The sequence below is a fragment of the Callospermophilus lateralis genome, unplaced genomic scaffold (assembly GCF_048772815.1).
Source record: "Callospermophilus lateralis isolate mCalLat2 unplaced genomic scaffold, mCalLat2.hap1 Scaffold_578, whole genome shotgun sequence".
Taxonomy (NCBI): domain Eukaryota; kingdom Metazoa; phylum Chordata; class Mammalia; order Rodentia; family Sciuridae; genus Callospermophilus; species Callospermophilus lateralis.
This window is the reverse complement of record NW_027514514.1, coordinates 795,501-813,646: the sequence shown is the minus strand read 5'-3', so window position 1 is coordinate 813,646 and position 18,146 is coordinate 795,501. Positions and strand designations below refer to the sequence as shown.

The 18,146-nt window shown below is 37.3% G+C and overlaps 1 long non-coding RNA gene across 1 annotated transcript in view; it reads right to left on the bottom strand.

Moving 5' to 3' along the window:
• Positions 1–1,203: 1,203 nt before the first annotated feature.
• Positions 1,204–18,146, bottom strand: part of LOC143640710 (uncharacterized) — an 87,305-nt gene continuing 70,362 nt past the window's right edge. The window contains exon 2 of the long non-coding RNA XR_013155086.1: positions 1,204–1,726. This is a non-coding gene — a long non-coding RNA (uncharacterized LOC143640710). The remainder of the gene's footprint in view (positions 1,727–18,146) is intronic.

The following is an 18,146-nucleotide window of genomic DNA, read 5'->3' as shown; positions in this document are numbered from 1 at the left end:
ATAGGCTTTCTAAGCAATTCTAACTTTATTTTTAATGTGAAAAGTTAGCAGAACTGTTTTAGAATTTGTCAGTAAAGAACTTCCAACAACTAAGACCTGAAAGCAACAGATCAAAACAGATCTTCAAAATGTCATGGTGCCTCTCTGGCCTCTTTCCTTTCAATTTGTCCAGGAGACTGTGCACATGAAAAAACAGAGTAACATACAATAGTGGTCATTTTTTTTTTTATGTAGGAAGAGCTACATAAGTGCGTATCAAATGCCAAAAGGCACTGGAAGCTGTCGCTGGGGATTGTACCCACAAAACTTCAGGAAGCTAGTGGTGACCTCTCAAGCTGAGTTCCCAAACCAGGCTCCTTTGCCCACCATACAGCATGCTAGTCACTGAAATGAGTTTTTTAAAAGAGCAAGAGTTTATCCACAAGGTAGCCAAACATGAAGATGGGAAGCCTAAGTCTCATATTGACCTCCTGAGAACAGGGTTTGAGGACTTTTATGGGATATGGAAACAGGGTATTTAAGGCATGGGCATGATTGGAGGTGAGGTAATCAGTGGTTTTTATAGGTGTAATTAACATTCATGGCTCTTCCTGGGTTGTGTGTTCACAAAATGTCAGCATTAGCATGATATGAGGGTGGAGCTTTGGCCTTTTAACATCAATAGGACACCCATTACATACCTGAACAGGCCCATGGAAAGAGTCCTTTTTAAAAAAACAAACAAAAAACAAAACAAAATGAAAAACAGCCTCCTCATGCCTGAAAAGAAACCTAGGTAACGATTATCATTTTAAAGCCTGTGCCAAAGGTACTGGCTACAGCAAGGCTAGTAGGAGACTAATATTATTTTGCTAAACTGAGTGACCTTCAGAGTTAGTGATTTTTAAAGGGAATGAAAAAAAGTAACTAAGCAAGGAGAATAGGGTCTCAGAGTCAGAGAAGTACAAAGGCTTGATTAGTTTAAGTGAGAGTAGGCTAGCTGTGTTTGCTATGGGCAAGTAATTGTCAAATTTAGGGTTCTTTCTTCCCTTGAAGGCTTGGGAGAAAAATTCTTCTGATGATTAAGTTCTTGAGAATGACCTGAGTGGGGAATAGGAGGTTGACCTTGATGGAGCCTTTGTGCTTCAGAAGTTACATATTTACTATTGTAGGTCCTTCTTTTACTATATGCCCAAGGGATGATTGTGGCCCATCTAGCAAGGGTTTGATTTTAAATATACTTTAATTGCCTCAGTATTACTGACATTTAATGAACATCTCAGATTGACCAATATAAACATATTTTCAATTTATTTTTGAGTTGCTTATTTGCAGAGCCACTATCGAGTATGTATGCATTTCATTAGAAACTGTTTTACCATTAGGTTTCCGAGTGTGATTTTTTTAAATTATGGATGCACTTTTTGGGAAATTGCACACCAGCTCAGGCTTCTGGAAAATTTCAATAAGCATGGGGAAAGGAGTCAGAGCATACCTCGATGGCTCTAGGGATAAGACTGCATTTTCTTCACCCTGGTAGCTAGAAAGCTTGCATATAGATAACTGGAATTGTTCACTGAGGAATCAAAGCTAAAGTAAATACTTTTGTAAATTCCAGGGTTATGTTCAAAATCTCAGGTGTAAATCCCAGAGATCTCTGAGAGAGTGAGCAAGTAGCATGCATCCAGCTGCCGGCATCTTCATGTGAATACTGCTTATTCTTTGTCCTCCAACTCACACTGATTATCTAGAAACCCAAAAGAGACACCTGTGAATTCAGATGCAGTTAAGTGAGGAAAGAAACAGAGCTGGTTCCAATGCCATTAGAAAAAATGTTAACAGTGATTTGGGGGAAAACTTACCTTGGCTACAGTTCCAATTTAGTATTTATTTGAGTGACATTGGGATGCCCTGAAGTTGGGCAGATCTTTTAATTTATCTGTGCTCTCATACTTGTTAGTGCTTGCTTTGCAGGCACAAGGCCCTGGATTCAATCCCAGTACCACACACACAAACAAAAATGAGAAAGCATTCACTTATTTTCACCTTTCATCTCTTAGTATTTTTTTTCTCTTGAAAAAGCTGACACTCCAACAGTCTTTAGGGCAGTGTATTCACAGGGGCCACCAAAGCATTGATCAGTGTAATCATCTTTGGCCCGAATAATGAAGGCAGGGCAAGTCGTGAGCTTTTCACATGATTGTTGCTAGTTTAGTTTTCTTCATCATCTCATCTTCTTCTGCAAATTATTCAGTATTTTTTAGTTACCTCCTGAGGAACCTGTAGTAAAGCTGGCAATGACTGATAACTAAGTCATGGAATTGCTACAAATTGCAGCACTTGGTGTGACCTCTTGATGTAATTGCCATGAGGGCAGCAATACCTGGTGCAGGCAGCCTGACTGTCTTTCATCAGGTGGTTGTACCTGGAAGGGAATTATTAGGCACTTCACACATCTTCTTATTGTATCTTCACACAATCCTAAAATAAACTTATCCTAATTTCTTATAGGGGGGAACAATGTTTCTGTGGAAGACGGCTTCCCAGACTTTTGAAGCTTGCTCTGTGCATTTGGGGCCCTGTGGACATGTTTTTATTTCTATAAATAGATTTTTGTTTTTGATGCTTTTGTTTTGTTTATTCTGCCAAGCTTTCTTTGAAGAGGCTGAAGATGGTGAAGAGGAGGCAGGAGACAAGTAGCTAATGCTGTGGGCAGTGGGAGAGCAGTGGTGACAGAAATAGGTAGTTTACAAAATTAAAAAAAAAGTTGTGTTAATAAGATGTTCATTTCTTCTTACCCATGAAGAAGTGCAAGATACAACAGTGTGCTACACAAAACATTTTCCATAACCCTTGCATAGAACAGTATTTTCCCAAAGGTACCATAGTAAAAACTGCTTTTCATTTTAAATTTGTGCATCTTGATTGAAATTTCAGATTAAAATGTAAATAGCATATGAGATCTATGATATCACAGCATAGCAAGAGCATTAAACTAAAGAAAGAGAATTATAAAAGAAGCAAAAGAAATTAACATAGCTGAATGCCTGGGGGATGCCAGAACCCATGCTCTGTACTTTTTGCACATTTATTCACCAAATTCTCACATGGGCCCTGCTATGTAAGAATAAAGAAATTGTGTGAAAGATGACACCAGTTGTACAGTGTAACACAGATCATTATGAAGTCACAGGCCATCAGCTGCAGGATCCACACAAAAACTGCCTTGTCTGAGCCAGCAAGGGGGATTCGTGTCAGAAATGCAATTGTGACTGTGAAGTTAAGATGATTCAGCACAGGGATCCTCTTCCTCATTGCACATGGGAAGCAGTTTCTCTCAATGTAGACAGGGGCATAAAATGACTAAAACCTTTCAGGGATGTTTCTATGAAATTAAGTCAATGTCTAAAACCATTTACTGTATTTCAGTTCTCCAAGAAATGACAATCCAAAAGGATTGTTTTTTGCAGGGCTATGGGCCTGTACAGGGCCTTGTGCATGCTAGGCAAGTACTGTACCACTGAGCTCTACTTCCAGCCCCAGGATCAGTGCTTTAAGTTCCCTAAAGATACCATCTACACCACATGACACACCCACTGTTTTGAAATTAATCACAAGGAGATACTCACAGAGGTGAACAGATGGTGTGTGCAAACTACTTATTGACTCATTCTTTTTTAAAAATATTTTTTTAGTTGTTGATGGACCTTTAATTTATTTATTTGTATATGGTGCTCAGGATTGAACCCACATGCTAGGCAAGTGCTCTGTCATTGAGCCACAACCCCAGCCCCCCACCCCATTGCCTCATTCTTTACAATCATTATTCAGCTCATGTAAATAGATGAGCACATGACACATCACTACACCTTCGTTTTATGGAATACTGGAATATGCAGGCCTTTTCTGTTAAAAGAATGAAGTAAATATACTTATTGATAAACAAGCTTTAAGAAACATTTGGTAAAGCACAGAAAAACAATGTACTACTGTTGGGAGCTGCCACATAGGAAATGAGCACCCCTTAGCCTTGAGTGATGAGAATGTGGAGATGTGGCAAGCCAGCCATAGGCTGTGTGTATGTAAACTATGGACATTGAACACACAAAGTGGACTGAACTGTTGTTGTCCCTCTGTTCTTTGTTCTTTTCACTTGCTCTGCCATAATCCCCAAACTCATGAGATGGGTGTGGCCTCCCTAGATGTGAGTCAACCTGCTGACAGCAGAAATCATGAGGCTAGATTCAACCCCCTGAACCCTGACCCTTTGCCTTATTTGAATGTCTTCTCTCCAATAAAATGGTTAATCTCTCTCTCTCTCTCTCTCTCTCTCTCCCTTTCTCTCTCTCTAATTTCATGGACCCCCTAAGGTCAGAGGAACCATCACAGGATCCAAATAAAAAGGTCTTTGTCTGTCTCTGTGTGGTTATTTCATGCATCCCAGTTCACCTGGAGTGACCTTGAGTGTTTAGTTGTGAGATACATCATACTACATTGTGCAACGATTTGAAATTCTTGGGATTAACATATATACTTTTGTGCACATAAATATATGGAGTATTTCTGGAAAAATATTTAAGAAATTATTAATGGAATTTTTTTTCTGGATATAGAAGTAGAGCTAAAGAACATGAAATTATTTTCAGTTTTAAATAACATGCAGGAATTGCTATTCAATTAAATACTAGGATTTGAAATGAACAGAGAAAAAAAATACTTTAGAGAATTTTTAAAAATTATGGCATTCAATTTTCTATTTTAACCTTTTTTAAAGTATGTAGTTCAGTTGTGTTAAAAATGCTTACATCCTTAGGCTACAGAACTCTGGAACTTTTTTAACTTGCAAAACTAAAATTCTGTACCACTGAATAAAAATTCCATCCCTTTGTCTTTTGGAAGCAAACTTTCTTCTTTGTTTTTATGATTTTGAATATTTTAAATACTTTATACCAAGTGAAATTATACAGTGTATATCCTCTTATTACAGACCTATTTTGCTTACCATATTATCTTTAAGGTTTATCCATGTTACGGCATGTGATTACTTTTCCATTTTTTATAAAGCTGCCTGTATTCTACTATATGTACAGTCCACATTTTCTTCATCCATGAATGTGTTCATAAATATTTTGGTTGTTTCTACTTCTTGGCTACTGCAAATAATGCTTTGGTGAATATGGGTATACAAATATTTCTTTGATATCTGACTTTCAATGTTTTTGGGATATATACTCAGAAGTAGGATTGCTGGGTTAGAATGTAGTTCTTTATTAAATTTTTTTGGAGAAACTTTCATGTTTTCCATAGTGGCTGCATTATTTTTCTTTTTTATCAACCACACATATGGATTGTAATTTATGTGCACTCTTCCCATAAAATTGTTTTAATTCATTTCCTTTACCCATTGAAATATAGTAAGTAGTTCTTTCTTATCCATGTTTCTCTTTCTGTGTCTTGTTACTATGGTCAACCATTTCTTAAAAACACTAACATTTGTTTTTATTCTTTGAAGAGAGAGATACCACAATCACATACATAACATTTATTACATATTTATAATTGTTCTATTTTATTATTAGTTGTTGATAATATCTTACTGTTTCTAATTTATAAATTTAACTTTATCACAATTGTATATGTATAGGCAAAATTTATATTATTGGGCATCCTCTGGGGTGTCCAAACTTGGCTCATTTTGGGATGAGGGGACAATTGTACCCTTAAGATGTGTAGGGAGAAGAAGTCTTCCATAGACCCTAATTTCTTGTTGCATTTTCTTGTTGGATTTCCCAGAAACACAAGGCTCTGGCTGAAGCTTATCCAGGCAAGGTGTATTTGAAAGAATAATCCTGAGAAGTGAGGTGCTGTTGCCCCTCAGATGAAAGTCAGGCCTTCTGCTGCTGTCCTTCCTGTGACTCAGGATTCCTCTGCTGTGGAGCACCCTGCTGTGTGCACCAACACACATGCTGCACTCTGGGTCATTACTTAGGGTGGCCCAGGGAACCCATATGATCTTCACTGAGCCTACTCTCCTCTGTTGTGGGATGTTTTCTAAAATCCTGCCACTGTCTAGAGAGTTTCCTGGATTGGCAGAACTAGAGCTTCCTTCCTAAGCTTTCCTTTATGCTTATAAAGCACTTTCAGTTGTTTTCTTTTCTCTGGGTCTTCCACGTTGATCTCTTCCTTCAAATTACACCTTTTGCATAAATTCTGTCACATATAGCATGTATATGATAATGGCTAGAAGACATTATTTCTACACTTTTTGCAAAATTTAATGAATTAAAATTAATTTGATACATTTAAAAAACTCATTGCTTTTATAAATTATTGAATAAGTGATGATTTAGTCTTGAGTTTCCTTCATATCAATATAATCTAAATCATTTATCTCTGCAGTGAATATATTCCTAATACAAGCTCTTTGACAAAAAATAAAAATAAATACCACTGAATTTAAAAATAAATGTTTTTGTTATAGTACCAGGGATTGAACTCAGGGGCACTCTACCACTGTGTCACATCTCAGCACTATTTTGTATTTTATTTTGAGACAGTGTCTTTCAGAGTTGCTTAGCACATCCCTTTTGATGAGGCTGGCTTTGAATTTGCAATCCTACTGCCTCAGCCTCCTGATCTGCTAGAATTACAGGTGTTTGCCACTGTGCCCAGCTACCTTTTTAAAAATTAAATTCATACATTATCATTATAAATAATATTAGGGTTCATTTTGACATAATTATACAAGCATGAGTATAATTTGCTCCAATTCAAGCCCCAGTTCTCCTCCTTTTTCTCTTCTCTTCACTCCCATTTCTTTTTTTCTACTGGTTTTCTTCTACTTATTTATCATTTTGTTAAAAATAGTCTTAACAGATAAAAATAAAATATATTTCTACTTGAAAGATAAAATAACAAGTCCTCTAGAGATGTATCTAGCTATTAAGTCTGATATGGTGTCTTCACAAATACCGACAAGGACAGCTCCAGGACAGCAGCATGCAGCTCACCTTCTGTTCATATCATAAGTACCCTCTGCTCCCTGATTTATGATTTTCAAAAATTCCTTTAATTTTTTTTTAAGAAAGAATACAGATCTTCCCTCGCTAAGAACTGAGGGAGAGCACAGTTTAAAAAAAAGTATTAAAAAATCAGGGCACATTTCTAAAACTAAGCTGCAAGCAAAGAAGAAGGGAAGACAGAAGAAATGCCAGAACTTGTCCTCAAAATATGTCTGCAACACACTGAGCAATGCTCAAAATAAATTACATTTTCTGTGCATCAGGCAAATGAAAGTTTTTTGGTTTGAGCACTTGTCTTCTATTTTATATTTGTTTGTTCTTTTTGGAAGTTTGAATTTTAAAAATTCTATACAATTATGTATTGCAAAAAAGTTTTAGAGCTATCAAAAAGATTCTAAGACATGAATACGGGGACTGGGGTTATGGCTCAGCAGTAGTGTGTTCACATAGCACAAGTGAGGTGCTGGGTTTGATCTTCAGCACCATATAAAAATAAACAAAAATAAAGGTATTGCATACAACTAAAAACCAAATATTTTATAAAAAGAAGTGAATACAAAATTTCTGTGGTAATATTTTTTAATCTTTACATCCCTAAGTAATGAATGAAAGAGTTAATTAGCTCTATCTTCTTGAAGTAGATCAATAAGTGTGTACAATCAATTAGCTTTCAGCAATATCCAGACTTTATTGATACACCTGCCTGTCAGTCAGAGCAATGAATCTTAAAACTGAAAGGAAAGAGTTTTGTCTCAGTTTTCTAGGGGTCCTGTACCAAAGTACTAGAAACTGGGTGGTGTGAAATGACAAAAATTTATTCTCTCATAGTTCTTGAGGTTAGATGTCCAAAGACAATGTGCAGGAAGGGATGGGTTCCTCTGAAGGTTCTAGGGAAATATCTGTTCTTAGTTTCTGATACTGTCAGCAATTATTGGTGTTCCTTGGTTTGCAGATGCATCACTCCAGTCTGTTATCATGTGGCATTCTATTTCTGTTACATCATTGTTTTAGTCAATGGTGCTTCACTGTGACCAAACAACCTTACAAAAACAACTTAAAAGAGGAACAGTTCATTTTGGCTCATGGATTTAAAAGCTCAGTTCATGGTCAGATAACTCCATAGCTCTGGATCTGAGGTGAGTTGAACAATATGGTACAAAGATGTGGCAGAGGAAGTCAACTCAGGACACAGAAATAAGAAAGAAGAGGGAGAGGTCTAGTCACCAGGGAAAAAATATGAACTCCAAAGGCACATCCTCCAGTGACCTACTTCTTCCAGCCACATCTTGCTGTGCCTAGAGTTATCACTCAGTAAATCCATACCAATGGATTAAACCACTGATTAAGATAAAGCTCTCACAATCTAATAATTTTATATCTCAATATTCTTGTATTGTCTCACAAATGAGCTTTTGACTTCATGTCTAAAACATAACATTCAGCCCAAACCCCTAAAAGCTCACGTCTATTTCACAATGCAAAATAGACTTCAGTCTATTTTAAAGAGACCCATAGTCTTAACAGTTTTAGCATTATCCAAAAGTCTAAGTCCAAACCCTCATCAGAGATTCAAAGCAAACTCATGAAAGATTTTTCCTGTAAAGATCAAAAGTAAGTCACATATAACCTATATAAATTTGCATAGAGTAAATATTTCATTTCCATAAGAGAGAAATAGGGACATAGATAGAAGGGATGGAACCAAACAAGAACAAAATCCACCTGGGCAAACAAGTTCTGAAGCTCCATGTCCAATATCTGGAACACATGGCACCACAATTTTTTCCCAAAGGGCTTGTATAACTTCACATCTGGACTTGCTGCTTGTAGCCCACATGGCCTTCCTCTTTGATTTTTTTTCTGATCTGTTTTTACAGTTTTCCTCAGCAGATGCTCCATGTTACTAACACCCTTGAGGATCTCCAGTGCAGCTTTGGCTTCCTTCTCAAATATTCCTGTATCATGTCTCAGGGCTAGCCCACTAACTCTAAACCTACTGCACTTTGCTGGTCTCCCAGATCTTTCTTAGAAATCCCAGTGGAAGCCTTCATGACCCTAACTTTATCATACTATATTCCTTCATTAAAAAAGCACCACATGCTTGAAGCCAAGGTCTGCCATCATCTTGAGCAGTACACAAACCTCTTACACTATTGGCTACAGCAGCCTCTGAGTGCCTGGGCAATTGAGCATGATGAAACAACTTCTTAGACCCCCCCACCCTGTGCAAGAAGAATCTGCCCATGGCTTCTTGTCAATGAAATTTTTGTTTTACATCCTTGAATCTGAAATGGGTATGCTCTTTCCAATTTCCAGGATGCCCTCAGTCAATCTTCCTGTTTTCTGTATGCCAATTACTTTGCATCTCATTAGTGACTATAAACTCTAACAATCACAACTACCTTAGTCTTAGTTTTATTCACACCTTTCTGGCCAAAGTCCAAGATTTTGAAATCTGTGTACTTTGCTTTCTGTTTCTGATTATCATGATAAATTGGCTAAATTCCACCAGCAATATCCATGCCACCACCTGAATGCTGTACTTCCTTGAGATTTCCACCACCAGATTAATTTAATCACATTTAAGTGTCACAGAAAGTCTCAAGGCATGGGCAAAATATAGCCAAGTTATTTGCCAAACTATAACACTAATGGCCCCTAGTAAAATTTCCAATAAAATCCTCCTCTACTGAAACTTCATGAGCCCAGTCTTTATTTTTCACAGTTCTATCAGCATTCTGGTGTTTTAAACTCCCAGGAGAATCACAAATTAAATTCTGTTTACAGTATTCTAAAGCTTTTCCAGCTTATGTCTCTAAACTTTTCAAAATCCTTCCCCAGAAAACCAGCTTTGTAAACCACAGGTTCACAGCAATGCCCCACTCTCATTACTGATTTCTCTTTTAGTCAGCTTTGTTTCACTGTGATCAAAAGATCTGACAAGAACTACTTAAAGTAGGAAAAGCTAATTTTGACTCATGGATTCAGAGATTCAGTCCATCATTGGACAACTCCATAGCACTGGGCAACAGTGAGTTCTTGCTCTCATGAGATTAGATTAGTCAAAGGTGAGGAAGAGGTGAGGCCAGAGATGAGGCAGAACATTATGGTGGACAGGCATGGGAGAGGAAAGCAACTCATATCATGACAACCAGAAAAGGGAGGGATAGAGGGGGTTGGTATTTCTGATTTTTTCCCAAGGGACAAAATATAAATCCCAAAGGCCCACCCCCAGTGTTTCCTTCAGTCACGTACTACCTGTCTACATTTACCATCTAGTTAATTCCTATCAGTGGATTAATTCACTGATTGAGTTAAGACTTTCATAATCTAATTATTTCCCCTCTGAACTTTCTTTATTGTCTCACACATGAGCTTTTCTGGGACACCCCATACCTAAACCATAAGAATTCTTTTCTATTTTTGTTTTTCCTCTTCTTATAAGTGCATTGGTTATACTGTATTAGAGCTCCCCTTAGTCACCTCACCTTGATTATATCTGCAAAGACAATTTTTTTTTTCAAATAAAGTGACATTTAAAGATTCCTGGAGTTGCTAGGGTTGAAAATATTTTGTCCTCACCAAAACTCTTGTTGAGACTTGATCCTCAGTGTGGTGGCCTAAGGCCTAAAAGGTGATTAAATCCTTAGGAGTAATTAATGCTTGTCTTGCAATAGTGAGTTCTTGCTCTCATGAGATTGGATTAGTCAGTGAGAGAGGGTTTATTCTAAACCAAGTGTTTTGCCTCTTTGCATGTACCCAGTCATCACTCTCCCAAGTGATGACATCCTGCATGTTATAATGTAGCATAACTTTATTTTGTACTTTCTAACCTTCAGAATTATGAGTCAAAATGAATATATTTTCTCTATGAATTATGTGGTCTTTGACTTCTGTCATAGCAATAAAAAGAATAGATTAAGGCAAATTCTTAACAACATGACAACACTTCAACACGATAGTGGTCACTGTAATGGTTAATTTTATGTGTTAAGTTGACTAGGATAAGGAATGCCCAGATAGTTGTCAAAATATTATTTAAATATATATTGGAGGTTGTTTTTGAAAGAGATTAGCACTTGAATTGGTAGACAGAATAAAGAGGATTGCCCTCAACCTCATCCAATCCATTTAGGGCCTGATCAGAATGAAAAGTTGTAGGAACAGCAAGTTTCCTTCCTGTTTGAGCTGAGATGTTGGTATCCTCCTGCCCTTTGACATTGAGGCTGGTTCTGAGGCCTTTCGGACTCAGATTGGACTTAAACGTTTGGCTTCTTTCTTCTTAGACCTTCAGGCTTAGATCTTGCACACAGCAGACTGTGAGACTTCTTGGCTTTCATAATGTTGTATGCCATTTACTAGAATAAACCTCCATATATCTTCATCTGTTTTATCTGTTTTATGTATCTGTCATCTGTCTGGATTTCCTGTTGATTCTTTCTCTGATTAGTCTTGGAAAATATAGCCAGGAAAGACAAAGGTGGCATAAGTGATAGTTTTCTAAGAGAAGAGGTATTTTCTCATTTTGTTTGATTTGTTTTTTAGAAGAGACGACAAACTAAGATCTGAGGTTTAATAAGAAATTTATTACAAAATGCTTTTGGACTCTTCATCAAACAGAATGTGTGTGTGCATGAAAGAACAGCAACTCTGAGGGTTATGTGGCATTAGATCCAGAAAGGAAGCCCAAGTTTGAGTCAAGATGAAGAACAGTGGCATATAATATTCTGTGTATCAGGCTTTGTTTTAATCATTTCAATAGTGCCCAAGCATGAGGACAGTGGCCAGAGGTGTCCCGGGGCATTGCTCGTGTGAGGATGCTGAGTTATGTCATTTTTCTGGGCTCCTGTTCATAGATGCCTGTCACCTTTGTTCAAGTTTTCACATAGAAGCAAAGATCCCAAACTGTGCAGTGCCTATATGGTTTCTGTCTTCCTAGCAAGGGTGAGACAGAGAACAGGCATGGTTTCCTAAGTTCAAAAGGCAGCATTGAGTAAGCATTCAGTGTTGGGGAAAATGCTTTCTTTGTGATTGATGCAGGCAAAGAATCAACAAGGCAAAGGGAGAAAGGATGAATTGAGGATACAGGTGAGAAGTTGGAGGGGTATGACCCACCTTCAGAAGAGGAGGGAGTCCACCTGATTTCTGCAGCCTTATTTCACTTGGCCTCCTAGCTGGTGATCAAAGAATATGCCTACACTGATTCTTATCTATTTATAATTCATTATATAATTCTCAAATGCCTTTTTAAATTTGTGTTCTCATGTAAGGTTAATTTGCAGTTGAGTTTGCTTCGTTTTTGCTTTCTGCTTTGTTTTCTTTCTCCTGATTTTAGCTTTATTATTCCAAGTTATTTCTTTATTCAGGTACCATTTTACTGATTAACACCATTTTATTCTGCATGCCAGAGGCTGATTTTGTAGTCTTCATATCTATTTCATCTATTTGGCATCCCCATTTTGTTCCCAAGGGATCCAGTCTAAAGGTCATTCACCTGGGAAACTCTGCTCTCAGTGTTCTATTAACTGGATGATTTCAGTTGTAGGTGCTTTCAATCAAAACCAACTGACTGTAGTTGGTTGGTGTAACATCCAAATCATAGGTTAGGAGGCTGTAGATCCTTACTTTTCCTCTCAGTGGAATCCTGGGTGTGAAGATTTCTGGGTTTTGTTTGTTTTGTTTTGTTTTTTGGTACCAGGGTAATTTCACCACTGCGTTATATCCTTATCCTTGTTTATATTTTATTTTGAGACAGGGCCTCAATAGGTTACTGAGGCTAGCTTTGAACTTGTGAACCTCCTGAACCACTGGGATTACAGGGGTGTGCCACTGTACCCAGTGATTTCTGTCTTTTATTATTCATTAGTTTAAGATGGAAATATTTTAGTAATGGCAATATGTAGATGAAATAGTGGGACTCTTACTGTGTGAAATTTTGATAGGTAGAGAAAATCTTGTTTACATCGCCTGGTGGGTAAGTAGGATGAATACCTGTGTTCCACCACTGGGTGGCTTCATATGAAGTGTAATGGCAAGTGTCCCGATGGCCTGCAAATGGGGATGAGGACAGATGGCAGAGGCCCAGAGTGCACAAGAAGTCTCTACTTGTGTGACCAGGTGGATGGGGTCCCATCACCACAGGAAGTTTATATGCCAGAAGCTCTAAACTTCTTTCCGTATCACTAATCACTGTGGGCTTCACTGGCAATCTTCACATTAATGAAGATGTTCCTTTATTTGTTTACTTTTTTATGGTGGTCAAATACACATAATTGACCATTTAAAATCAATTTTCAGTGAATAGTTCATTGGCATTAAATACATTCTCCTTGCTGTTTCATCATCACCAATATCTATCTTCAGAATTATTTGTTTTCCCAAAGGGAAAATGCATAGCCATTCAATACTGACCTTTCTTTTCTGAGCTCCTGTGAGTACCATCATTCTTTCTGTCTCTATGAATTTGGCTACTCTTGATACTGCATAAAAGTAGAATCATATGGTATATGTCATATCATGATTGGCTTATTTCACTCAGCATAATATCTCTCATGTTAGAGAGAGAGAGGGAAAATATATATTTATCTATTCACTTTATTTTTATTAATTTTGTCAGCTCTTGGTTTAATTTGTTCTTTGTCCAGGCACTTTTTGTATAAAATTTTGGCATGATATCTTTTTATTTTCATCAACCTCATTATATTTCTTTTGCAATTTTTTTCTTGGCTCATTGGTAATTTATTTCAAGGTATATTGTTTTATTTCCACATATTTGTACATTTTCCAATTTTCTATCATTCACTACTTTGTTTTTTTTTCCATTGTGATAAAAAGATACTTTGTATGATACAGATACTTTGAATTTTACAAAATTCATTAATTATTCTCTTATGATTTATGGTGTTGGAAAATGCTGCATGTGCATTTGAGAAAAATGTATATGCTTATTTTTAGGCCGAGTGTTTTCTATATCTTGTTAGGTCTAATTGGTTGATGATATTGGCTAAGTTCTTTTAATTCATTTTGATCTTATTCTATTCTGTCCAGTATTGAAACTGTGCTACTGAAGTCTCTGACCATTCTTTTGGGTATATCTAATTTATGTTCAATGTTTGTTCTTTTCATATTTTCATTTTATGTTCAGTGTCAATGATTTCTATTTAATTGAAGGGATTTAATGTTTGCTACATATATATTTATTATGATTTTTACATCATTTTGGTCAATAGATTATGTTACTATGTTATTTGCCTCTTGAAACAATTTTTGGCGTCCTCTGTTTTTGACTGCTCTTACTAATAACCATGCCTGGCTCTCCTCCAAATTTCATAAACTATCTTGTATACTTGAGTCTTAAGTGAGTTCCTTGTAGGGCATTTAGATCAATCCTGTTTTTTTATTTAAACCATTACAATAACGTGTACCTTTGGATTGGATAATTGAACCCTATTTAATTTAAAGTAGTGACTTCTACTGATGGCCTTACAATTGTGTGTGAGGATACCGGGGATTGAACTCATGGACACTCAACCATTGAGGCACATCCTGAGTCCTGTTTTATATTTTATTTAGAGATGGGGTCTCATTGAATTGCTTAGTGCCTCAGTTGCCATTTGGTAATTTTTTTTCTCTGTTTTACATTTGTTTTGTTTAGTGGCTTTCTTTGAGTTTCTGTTGTCCAGAGTTTTTTAGACACTTCTATTTTCCCTTAGTGTAATTTCTGTAATTTTTTTGTAATTATCATTGATTTCACATGTAACATCCAAAAGGTAAAACAATCAACTTTAAATTGATACCAGCTTAATATCGTCACATACAAAACTCTTTAGTACTGCTTCCTTCATTTTTATTATTGGTGTTACAAATTACATCTTTATGTATTTTTTTACCCATCAACATATATTTATAACTATTTTATGGCTTTGGCTTTCAAATATTATAGGGAAATGAATTGTAGCTATAACTAAAATTTCAGTAATTACTGGTGTTAAATTTATCCATGTCCAATTTATCTACAGCCCAAGTGTGCCAGAGTAGTAGGATGGGTTACAGACAGACCAAAGAAAGTGACTGAGCACAGTTTGGAAGACATGTGGTTCACTGGAGAAAGCTTGTGAGAGATTAGTGACTGCTGTAAGAATAGTTCAGTGCTGACAGGCTGACAGCAATTCTGCCCCTCACAGTACTTTTCTAGCTAATAGCTCTTTTCTCTCAGTGTTTTGTTCACTGGTGGCTGGCTGGACAAGTGATATATATCTATTCCACAAAGTTCTCTTATCCATGTCTGTCCCCACTCAGAGAAGGGTTTTTATTTTCTACTTTTTTGATATGTTAGGCTGCAGAAGCAGTGAGGTCATCAGCGTTAGCAGGCTTAGCCTGAATAGATCCTGAGGAGCAACTCTCCTGATGTATATGCAAGAAAGTAGCTTTCTACACATAGAACTGTTGTTGTTCAGTTTCCAGTGTGCAAAAAAGAATGCCAGTGTCCTTTGAGACAGTATGCATCCAGACTTTCCAGTTTAGTCTTAATTTCATTATTCCCTTAACTTGCTGAGGTATTTTGGGAACAGAGAGGGGACATTCAGGGACATAATGTATCATTGAACCTCTTTGCTTTAGGAACAATGCACCACGTACTTACATTTACTGGAGAACTTGATACTCTTATATGGCTTTGAGTTACTTGTTAGTATTCTTTTATTTCAACTTGAAGAACTCTGTTTAGCATTTTTTTTGTAGGGCAGGTATAATGAAAATGGACTCTTTCAGCCACTGTTTATGTGAGAGAATGATTCAGAAGAATTGCAAGTTCAAGTCTATCCTGGTAAACTTAGTGATGACATGTGACTCAAAATAAATTCCAAAAGGACTGGGCATGTTTTAATACTTTGTTAGAAAACTGGCCTAGCATCAATGAGGACCTGTTGCCCCATCCTCAGTGCAGCAAAAAAGGAAATAAAAACAACTTTTTCTAGTAAGTCCAAAACCTATGATTTCAGGAGATTTATTTTGTTCTTTTGAGTAGACCAAGTTTTATTGTTTCTTTGCTTGTTGAAAATTGAGCATTAAAGAAAACAGCCACCACACTAGTTCTGTTCATGAGTAGACCTCACTAGCCAGCCTCCTTGAAGGCTTGTGCCTTCTGAGAATTCTTATGCAATATCTTTCCTACCTATTTCTCTCTCTTGCCTCCTTTGCATGCCTGTTTGTGCTTCCACCCTGTTTGAATTTCCCTGGGTGTCTACCCCATCTTTTTTATAGGGACTTTGAGCTGCCCTATCATATTCCTCAGTCAGTGGTCTCCTGCTTTAGGCATCTGTAGTTTCTATAAGAATGTTTTCCATGAATTCTACATATTACTTCCAATGGTTTCTCCTATTCTGAGCCACTTTTGGCTCTTTGAGCGCTTAAGTTTTGTGCTTCAGGAACCAATTGCTCAGGCAGAGTTGCAAATCATTCTCTGCTGTCTCTGGGTTGTGGAAGTAACTGAGTATCCAGCTGCTGTACTCCCTAAACTGCAAAGTAGGGCAGGGGCAAGTAAGAATGAAAAAAAAATTCTTACCATTTTAAATTCAGCTTCTTTTAAAATTTCTATTATTCTCCTATAAAGTTCTTTTAGTGTTTCTAGTTGTTCAATGTTTCTGTTAGAGATAAGGGCCTGGAGTTTACTTGTCCACTGTCTCATTGCCATTATTTTTCTTTATTTTTAAAACCATAGTTTTAGTAGCAAATCTGTTGCAAAAAGTGCACTGTGTATATTTTAGTAATCTATATTTTTTATTTGCCTTTTTTCATGGTTTTAAACTAGAAACAAAAATATAGATTCCAGTCAGTGATAAATGAAGAGCATTTCTGTTTTGCCCAACTATCATGTACAAAGAAGGCTTTGGGGCTGCATGTGGTTAATATCACTTTTACAGAGAATTAGTAGGCTGTCCTTAACTGAACATGCTTCCTCCAGACAGCTCTGCTCACCAATGAGAGACAGCTCAATTCCTCCAGATTCTGCTAGAGACAGAACATGTTACCATTGAGACTTCAAGGGCACTGAAGATGCTCAGTTACCCAACCCTGAAACCCTTCTCTTCCCCATCTGTGCTCATTTTCTTGTCTTTCACTTACATTTTTTGTCCAACTTTCCCTGAGGGGTTTATGCTTGTGAATTTCACTCAGTGCTAAGTGAGGCTACTTCATGAACTCACTGAATAAACTGTATCTTTTTCTAAAATTTCCATTTTATTATTTATTTATTTTTTAACTTCAGTATTGAGAGTGGAAGTAACTGAGGGTCCAGCTCCAGTGCTAGGACTCTAGTGCTTCACCACTGCTACATCCCCAGCCCTTTTCATTTTAAGAAAGTCATGCTAAATTGCCCAGACTGATTGTAAACTTGTAATCCTTCTGCCACAGCTACATGATCATTTTTGCCGGGCAATGTTGTCAAACCCCAGTGCCACTAACAAGCCTCAGGTCGAGGCTTCTGGCAACTGTAGTTAAGATTGAGGGCCCCTGTTTGGGGTGGCTTCTCAGGTCTTGGTCCACATCTCTTCCCAGCAGATACCTGGAGTGGGAAAGGCATGCTCTCCTGAGCAGAAGAGCCTGACTTACCCCTCTGACAGGTTGTTGAAGGACAAGGGGCTCAGGGACCTGGACAGGCTTTGCAGGGCCCAGGTGATGAATCCAGTTTACACATGAGGCAGAAAGAAGGCTGGCCTGCATCCTGCCCCAGGAGGAAGAGTGGTAAACACCATTTTGATATAATTTTTAGGAAAGAAGATAACACAAAAACACAAAATGCACTTGTGCTCCAGGAACTCAACTTGGAACTGAAGAAGCTTCACAGAATTGTATTCCAAATGAAAGGGTCTCTGTTGCCACCCATTCTTGATTGTTCATTATCTCATCTTCTGATACAATAATCAAAAGCAGTGTCCTATTCTCTTTTTATAAAACACCCCCTCACTCTGCCTTGCTCCCTGCAAGCCCTTCCTTCAGTCCCCACCTCTGCAGGAAACCTTCATGAGTACCAATTCTACCTTTGTCCATAAAGCCTGAAAGACTCCCATAGCTCTGCATTGCTGTGGGATATGGACTATCATTCTTATTTTGGTATTAAAGAGTTGCCATAGTGTGGCCCTAATTCAC